Source organism: Neophocaena asiaeorientalis, unplaced genomic scaffold (assembly GCF_003031525.2).
Source record: "Neophocaena asiaeorientalis asiaeorientalis breed wild unplaced genomic scaffold, Neophocaena_asiaeorientalis_V1.1 scaffold443, whole genome shotgun sequence".
In the NCBI taxonomy this organism is placed as follows: Eukaryota; Metazoa; Chordata; class Mammalia; order Artiodactyla; family Phocoenidae; genus Neophocaena; species Neophocaena asiaeorientalis.
The window spans coordinates 2,188,247-2,197,978 of NW_020171808.1; positions in this window are offsets into that span (position 1 = coordinate 2,188,247).

The window sequence follows — 9,732 nt, forward strand, 5'->3', positions numbered from 1 at the left end:
CAAGCTGCTGGCGAAGCCCAAGGGTCCAAAGGAGGCCAGAGGAAGTCGCAACACCCCTCAAGACAGGCATCCTCGGAAAGGCCACGGTCCTGATTGAGCAGACGGCAGGCTGCATTCGCAGCCATCTCACGGCTCCTCAGAAATACCGAGACATCAACCAGCAAGCAGGTGCAGGAGATGCCTTAACTCCGCAAGCTGTGTGGTTACTCGGCTGGACTGCAGGGACTGCCTCTCCCATAAAAGGCTCAGGAAAAAAAAAGTCTAAATATAGCGTCTAAATAAATACAATACAGATAAAAAGAGACAAAAATCGTTAGCATCCAAAACAAAACGGCCTCAGTATCTCCAAATTCAAGACAATCACAGTAAAGAGCTATTTTAGAGAACACAACCTCACAGAGATTCAAAATCTCAGCGGGGGAAAGACAAATCCCTAATGCAGTTTCCCTCACCAAACGACCTCGCAACTTGGAGCATACATTTATCCACATAAATGGTTCGTGTGCCTTTTTTTTTCCCTGATGAATGCCACAATTTTGGCAAAAACGGAACTCCTAGCACCAGCTATTTTTGTTATGCAAACACGCTGAAAAGAATTCTGGCCATTTTTCATATTGAATCAAAGTATGCTTTCCATCTTGGCATAACTTTATAACTGAATTCACTTTTTCTCCTCAAACCTTACTAAGCTACTGAAACCTATTTTTTAATAACGTGAAAAACTAATCCCAGGCAAGCTTAAATACGAACTCTCTGAGACGCCGACCTCACGAGGTGGCGCGTCATTCCATAAGTACCCTAAAACGCTCTATTCTGATTTAACGCGCTTAAATACATCCTAATATGTTTCGTGCTATCTTGCAGGATACCTTCCCATTAGCCTCAAATTCTCTTAAATTTAGAGATTTGGAAACACTGACCTTGCCATGTATAGTGGAAGTCTTACCAACTTTCATGTTATGAAATAAGATTTTTGCTGACTCAACAAGCAAGGCATTCACTTAAGGTCATTCCTTGTAATAATTTTATGAGAGGCTTTTACTGTAGCTAGTCTCAGAAAACATGATTTGACCCATAGGAGACTCATATTTGTGTCATATAGCTGTGCTACATAATGTTAAACAATTTTTTAAGTGGAAATTGAATACAAGATTTTTTCCAGATTCTCCACCACTTTAGTCATTTACGGCGAGATGTTTCTACGTGTTTCAAGCTGTCGTTTTATTTCCACAATTAGAATGTTATATATAACTTTATAATTTTATGCAAAAAAAAAAAGAAAACCTACGCTGAAGGAGTGAAAGGTATGAAAATTTTAACTGACAAAACTTTGAAAAACTCTGCTTGCACAAAGAGAAAAGCAGAACAAGCCATCTGCTATTACGTGGTGAAAAGAGACACTGTGCTTCGCAATGTGTGTAACCCTCGTGTGAAGATTTATCAACATCCACGGGCATTTCTGTATATTGATATTATCACATGTGCACTTGGTAAACACTGGCATCATTCCTTGACTTATCAACATTCTTAGGTAGAAAAATGCTATATAAATGAGAACCTAAGTATGTGCCAGGAACTCAAGTAGGCTCTGCATCTTCCTGATGGTTTACAAGACCTGCACGAATGCAGAAACATCTAACGGGTGGTCTAACCCAGTAACCCTGACCCATGAGAACATCTGTCCTTGCGACGGCTGGACCACACCGCCACCATCATGGCCCGTGGACCCTAGCTCTGAACATATCTCAAGGCAAGGCATTGGCACCTACACATCAAAACAATAATTTCTGAAATGACTTGATAGTTGAATATTTTTCAAAGCATAGGAGAAATGAGGAAGAGAAATCAGAACTTTGTCATGTTCAAATTCAGAAGTGTTTCCATTTTGATTGACACGCTGCCGCCCAAAGGGGATCATCAAGAATTCTCTCTTCGCCACTGAGGGCCTCTGGTGCCAGCCCTGCGTCTCCCTGTCACAGAACCATCCCGGACCCTCAACACCAGGAGCCCATCAGCCTTTCACGAGGAGCTGCAACGTTTATTGAATTCCCCCAAAGACTATTCAACAGATATGGATGGAAATTCCAGTTATCTTAGGTAACAATCATACCTTTTACATTTTACTTATTGGACAAAAATAGGACCAAAGTTACAGTGTTCGTTAATTTTGAAAATATCACCACCCTGAGCCTTTTTAAATATTTCCTATTAAACTTAGAGTCTTTGCTGTATTTAAACAGCAAAGACTGTAAGAGACATTTCAAGCCCTCAGGTGCATGGAATGTGTCCCTTCCTACCAGGTGGAAGATACACACACACACACACACACACACACACACACACACACACACAGCAAAGAGACAGCAAACGTGGTCAAAACATGTTGCCACGACCTCTCCTAAAGCCTCACGAATTAAAATATGGGTAATACGCAAAAATTCAAAGTTTGGGGACCAGTATGACTCCTTCGTTTTCCTTCAGCTATTTTTTAAGCCAGTGTTGAAGTAACAGATATTGAATAAATGATCAAAACAAAGAAGCATTAGCACTGAAGCTCATCAAACACGCTCCATTTTACAGACAAGGAAGTGAAGCCCACAGAACTGAAGTAACTTGCTAGAAGTTGTACATAAATAAGAGACAAGAATTTGGGGGGACTGTTAAATTTCCACTGTAATTATAGTTTTTGAATTTTTTAAAAACTCTCTTAAGCAGAGAGTACAGTCCTTCTTTTACTAAAATGTGTTTATAAGTTTAAAGAGCTGAAATAACTGTGAACTCCTCAAATTCCATTCCTTGTGATAGAATTGGAATGGACCTTTTATAATGTGTTACAAATTCCAAAGGCAGAAAGGAGGCATGAGCGGACATCTCAGATGGAAGACGGAAAACTGGTCTCCTGAGAGCAAGCTACAGTCAACATGTCATTTAGATAAATTAATATCTTCACTCCCCAAAACTCAGCCAGATATTTTTATTTTGTTGGGGGGTAATTTCTGATTTATGGAGAGTCTCAAGAATTTGTTGCTTAATTCTACTTTGGTAATAAAATCTTTGGATATCCCGATTTTGAAATCTTTCAGACAGGCCATCATCAAAAGCCCTCACCTCCTAAAAGGCACTCAGTCATTTCCTATTTCATGCACTTTGCCCTAATCATCCCTCCAGAAGACTTCTGAACTGTAAACAGCCGGGGTTTAAGGCCTTTACCGTCAGGAGAAACATCAGTAAGCACCACACCCGAGCAGGTCCTGCGGCTCCGTGTCACTCTCCCGGCTGCTGCCTGGCGTGGTTATCTCAGATAACTGTGCTGTGTAAACCAGGTGTGCAGTGTTGGGTCAAGGGCAGGCGGTGGGTTACTGCTTGTTCAGCACTTTGGACTAGACAAACCCAACACCGCACCTTCTGTACTCAATATGAAAGGTGCTTTATTGGACACAGGAGACCAAACGACGGTGCGGCAAGACGTGAAGTGGAGCAGTGGAGGCAGAGGAGGAAAGGGGCTCTAAGAGCGAGGCCCGACCCTGACCAAGGCCCTGACTGCTGCTCCCTGCCCCACAGGGATGGCGGGGCTGCAGCTCTGCTCCCTGCCCCACAGGGATGGCGGGGCTGCAGCTCTGCTCCCTGAACAAAGCATCTCGTCTGCAGCTGCGGTACCTGGTGCGGCGACTCTGAGTCTCTGTGGCCGAGTCGAAATCCCAGAACCCGCCCCACCGAGAGGGTGTTCTACGAAATGAAGCCAGGCTATAAAATGAATCACTTGGTGGCACGACCTGCCAGATCCCTGCCACCTGTACAAGTGGATGACTTTCCTGGGATAATAGTATACAGCTAACCCCATCTCTAAACTTTCCTGCAAGTGGTTTATTCACAGGTGCAGCAAAGACCTATCAGGGACCCATGTGGGGAAGGCGCGGGGCAAGGGCCTAGAGGGCAGATGAGATCAATATACAAGCGGCACCCACCCTGGAGCACAGGGTCTTGCGGAGAGGATGGCCCTACCTGCGGTCACCTAGGGTTGGTCACACAGGAGAGGGGCTATACCCACAGCGTGACAGAAGTTCGAGGCGGACCCAGGAACACAGACATCTCAGCGGAACTTTTAAAGAGGTTACAGATTTCAGTGAAGAATAAGGACTCCACTCGGACTCCTTAAAACCTTATGGGAGACTTAGTTTAGATAAAACTCAACCTCTTCTAAAGTGTGGAGAGAGTAACAAGAGGGTATCAGTGCACTGGGAGTAAGGAAGGCTCTCCCCACGAAGGAGAAACGGGTGGGCCCTGAGAGGTCCGCAGCCCCTAAAACTCACCCTTTGTTACTTTCAGGTTAACATCCGCTTTGCAACTACATCTTCAGCCAGCAAAGGTCCGTCTTTAAAAGAAGACTAACGAGCGAGAGCACCTTCCGGCCAGAGCGAGCAGCCCGCCCACTGACACAGGGGGCTCCTCCAGCGGCGCTGCTTCTGCCCCGCAGCCGCGAGCCAGCCCTCACTCACGCCACAGGCGTCCCCGGGGGGCCTGCGCTTGGATGACGGGCACGGGGTGGCAGGCACGGTCCTGCCCTCCACTAGCTACAGGCGAGACGCGCAGACAGACACCCTTCCCCCCAACAGCTGCGCTGACCTGGAGGAGCGTGAGTGTGTGTGCAAACGCTGATTAAGCCAAGAAATCGTACAATCGTGACCTTCGGAGGCGCAGGGCACCTTACGGAGCTCGTCCAGAAGCGGAAAAGGAGGCCCAGAAAGATTGAGTGAGTTGGTTCAAAGTCTCAAATCCATGCCCTGACTGTGGTCCAGCGGTCTTCCCCTCACCCCACGGAGCCTTCCCCACTACAGCGCACGGGCTGCCCTCCCCTCCAATAAAGACTTGATCAATTACTTTTGATATGCACATTGGTTGAATAGTGGGGCTTAAATGTCTCCGAGCGCATTTCAAACCACTGAGACCAAAAGCAACGTCTCTCCAAGGTCCTCTGACAGAGGAGGTGCAGGTGGGACATCGTGAGTAGAGTCTGAATCCGCGGGGTCTGCCTGCGGCTGCCCCAGGGCCCCCCCGTCGCTGTGGACCGGTGCACTAGGACGCGCGACAGCACACGGTCCTGCTCACTTTAATAGGGAGCTGCTGTGTCGGTTCCGTTGCCCGTCATCTCAAATATAGTTAAGCATATAGTTAACTAACGATTTCTGCAACCGTGCTTCACACACAAAAGGTGCTGTCGTGATTAACCTAAGTGAATTGGGCTCCCCGCATAGCATGGACGCCACCAAAGAGACTGCCTCTGACATTCGTTTCTAATTAAACAAGTCATTCAGCTGAACAGAGAAACAGCAAAAGATTATTTTTAGAAGTGAAGACATACACAGGAGAGAAAATCCTCCAGGAGCTTCCTTTGCTGTTAATTGTGACCAGAAACGCTCACAATGGAAAGCCCTGTCTTCCTATCCCAAATGCCTTCAGGAAAATTACCTGAGATTGCCTGCAAGAAGACCCAACTTTATGATACTGTTCTTACAATGTGTAATGTTGGGGGGCTTGTCAAATTCTGATGTTTCCACGAAACGTCAGACTTTACAACAATCTGTGAAAAACCTCCCTTCACGTCCTGATTGCACACCTGCCACAACTTCTGCTTCGCTCTACCTGCTCCAATTCAACTGCTGCTTCCCAGAGGTCTTGTGCTGCTCCTGGAAACTGCACCACGAGGACTGGAGCGGGAAATGTAGCTGGAAGCAGGACGGCCCGCTCCCGCTGGCTGGACACGAAGGCTGCGGGCAACGGACGAGGCAGCCAGACTTTCAGCACCCTGGGCCGATGGTGGTCTGACTTGCACCAAAATGGTAAGGAGAGGAACGCTAGGCTACAATAGGACCCCATAAAAATTACAAAACAAAACTTAAATTTTAAATTAATATTACAACACAAGAATGGAACAAAATCATACCTTTTTTTTTTTTTTGCAGTACGCGGGCCTCTCACTGCTGTGGCCTCTCCCGTTGCAGAGCACAGGCTCCAGACGCGCAGGCTCAGCAGCCATAGCTCACGGGCCCAGCCGCTCCACGGCATGTGGGATCTTCCCGGACCGGGGCACGAACCCGCATCCCCTACATCGGCAGGCGGACTCTCAACCACTGCGCCACCAGGGAAGCCCAATCATACCTTTTTAATTGCGCTGACATGTTAAGGAAAGAAACACACACCTGAACAGATGCTTCCGAAAGGGCCAAGTCTCCCAGGTTCAGAGGCCGATGTAAACGTAGAAGGGCTGACTCGGAAACAGAGGTACCACGGCCTGGAAACGACCTTAAACACCTCACTTCCAAGCCGAGCCTCAGGCAGTTCCCCTGCCCCATGCCCTCTTAGAAGGATGGGGTTCTGAAGTAAAAGGAATGTAAGATTTGTACCGCAGGCTTTGGGAACCACGTGCCCAAGAGGAGAGAAGCTCCTGCCGTTCGGAGGCCAGCTTATCTCCAGGTCCTGTCCAGTTTGGGCTACAGGACATTGTCCTGTGCAACAACCCCTCGGCTTCCGGGTGGACTCTTTTGCTCAGCTGAACTCCGTATCAACCAAGAAAGGGGGCGAACAGGTGGCGACCGCGCCGGCCGGCCTTCCCTAAGCATTCAGGCCTCTCCCTGCCTCCCCGGGGGATGGAGCTTCAGTGGAGGCTGATTTCCAGGAATCGCTGAGGGAGAAGAACATGCAGCCACCGCCTTTCCAAAGCCCAGGCCCTCGAGCCACCTCTGCTGAGTACGGGCAGCTCCATCTCCTTTGCTCTCGTCCTTCGTCCTGACTTTCTCCCCACCTCGCCATCTTATTTTGACATGACATTCAGAGTATTCCCAGTTTATACCCATTTCTTTCTCTTCATCTCCATGGTGCTGTGAGTCACTCACCTGGCCTCTACTCACTTCTCCACCCACGGGCCAAGGCTGTGGAGCCAATACTTGAAAGCACAGGGATTTGTTTCTAAGGAAATGAGGTAAGAGGAAATCCTAAAGGTATTCCCCATTGGCATGTTGTAGGACTCATCACGGGTAAGTCCCCATCCTACCCTACCCCATGCCAGGCACCCTCGGCAGGTGAAACATCAATATTACCACTAACATCTATAACCATCTTTTATTTGATCTGACTATTCCAGACAGTGGCTTTTTTCAGGTGCAAATCTCTAAGTTTAAGTATAGGTTCTCCTGAGTTTCAACCTGTAATGATTGTGTCTTCCATCTTGCCAATGGTTTAAGGACGCGGGTACTAATAAAGAAGGTATCGCTGTAAATCACTTTGAATCAAAGTGATATTCTTCATCTATATAAAAACCAGTAAGTATTGCCATTCATATCAGCAAAGAATGAGGCTACATAAGACTGAGCAGAGCATCTGATTTCAGGATGATATTTTAGGATATTTCTTGTTGACTGCCAGCAACTTAAAGGCACATGACTAGAAGCATATTACAATCATTTGGGGGGAATTTTTTTAATGTCACAGACCCAGATTTTGTCAGGGAAAATATTATTTAAACCTTAAGAACATATTTAATGAGAATATTCTAACTGGAAATGAACATTTAACATTATTATTAATGAAAATAAGCCTCTTTTAGAAGTAAAGTTTGCATTTTAAGGTATTATCAGGATTTGGGGGGGAACCAACTTATTTTTTAAAGTGAGAAAACAAAAATATAGAAAAAATAAAGTAATACATGATTGAGGCAAAGAGAATATCCCACAATATTACAAGGGATCCACGCCTATAGCAGTCTTCACAGGGTCACCAATCTAGTAAGCAGAGTCCCTGTGTAATTCAACTTTCATTCCATCATCTAACACGTGTTTATTCAGAGCCTATCGTGGGTCAGGCACTGTAGAAACAGTGATGAATAAAGCAGATATGTTTCTGAGCCCTCATGGGGGAAGGTCTTAACATTGAAAGGCTAACATAAAAATGCTTCAAGGAATTAAAAGCCAAAATAAATAACAACAGTAAGACACATAACCTGCTGTTTTAAATGAATTCAAGTCTCTACGTCCAAATGGATTACACTCAAAATACTAAAAGAATGTGCAAGTATGATGACAGAATCACTGTATTTCAACTTCAGAGAGAACAGGAGAGGTGCCAAAGGCTTAGAGACAAGCAGATGTCCTGACTTCCAAACACAGGAAGAGGCTCAAGGAAAATGGCTAAAAATTATCATTTAAGAGCTTATGTCAATCTCCAGAAAAATTTTTAAATAAATTATTAAACACAGGCTTGTAAACACTTTCAAAAGGAGGCGGCAATCACTGGGAACAACACCGATTCACCAAAAGCAAGACTCCACAAATTAACCACATTGTGACTCACTGGCTAAGGTACCAGGGTGGGAGAGAAGGGAAAGCTATGGACACTTGGAATCTTAATTTCAATCAGGTATTTAGCGAAGTCTCTTGTGATATATTTTGTGGGTGGGGATAAAAGTTAAAACAGAAAAATAAAGCTCTGTAGATTCCTAGCTGATTGTAACTGCCAAAGACTGTTAATTAACAAAGTGAGGTCAATTTGAATTGCCAACAATACGCTAAAGTTTTAGTTCATGGGCCTGACTTGAACATTTCAGGTTTAACAAATACAGAAAACACAACATTCAAGCCATTGGGTGACCCTATACGATACGTTGTATAACAGGATCGAGATTTAGAAGATCTCAATAGACTGGAACAAATGACCAAAACCAACATCAAATACACTAGGGGATAATCATAAAGTGCTTCAATCAGGTTCAAAAAATAAACAGTCCCAGTTCCCACAGGTGCACCAAATATACAGCTAACACATGGAACAATTCCATTGAGAGAAATCCAGAATGACTCCCACACATGGTGAGTGAGAAGATGACCCACATGGAAAAGGACATGAAAGGCTGAGACATACTCTCACCATGAACCCCACCCCCGTATGGCACCAAAAGATTGGGAGAGATCTCCAACTCCCAGCATCTCCCTGAGGGGATGCTCCACCCAACATCTACTGCCCAGCTTTTAAGGCTCCCACCCAAGGGATGGGCCACCGAGACATCTAGCTCTGAAAGCCAATGGGGCTTCATCCATGAATGAGTTAGCATGCATCTAGGGCATGGCTGCAATCCTTCCCAGAGCCCAGGGAAGCCAGTGGGCCCTGCCGCCACCTTCTTCCTCCAGCTCACTCTAACAATAAAACCAGGTCACCAGCACCCCTCTAGAAACAGATTGTACGTGTGTCTGGAGCCCCAGTTTTAACAGCTGCCACCCAAAGGACAGGTCCCCAAATCACGTAGCTCTGATAGCCAAGCCTTGCAGTCACAAATTCCACTTGACTGTAGCCAACAAAGAGGCAGTTTTGGGCTTCCCTAGTGGCGCAGTGGTTGAGGGTCCGCCTGCCGGTGTAGGGGATGCGGGTTTGTGCCCCGGTCCGGGATGATCCCACATGCCACGGAGCAGCTGGGCCCGTGAGCCATGGCCGCTGAGCCTGTGCATCTGGAGCCTGTGCTCCGCAACAGGAGAGGCCACAACAGTGAGAGGCTCGCGTACAAATCATAAAAGCAGCAAGAGAAAAGCAACATACAAGGGAATCTCCATAAGACCATTAGCAGATTTTTAGACAGAAAATTTGCAGGCCACAGGGAATGGCATGATATATTCAAAGTGCTGAAAGAAAAAACTGCTAGCCAGGAATACTCTACCTGGCAAAATTTTCAGTATCGAAGGAGAGATAAAG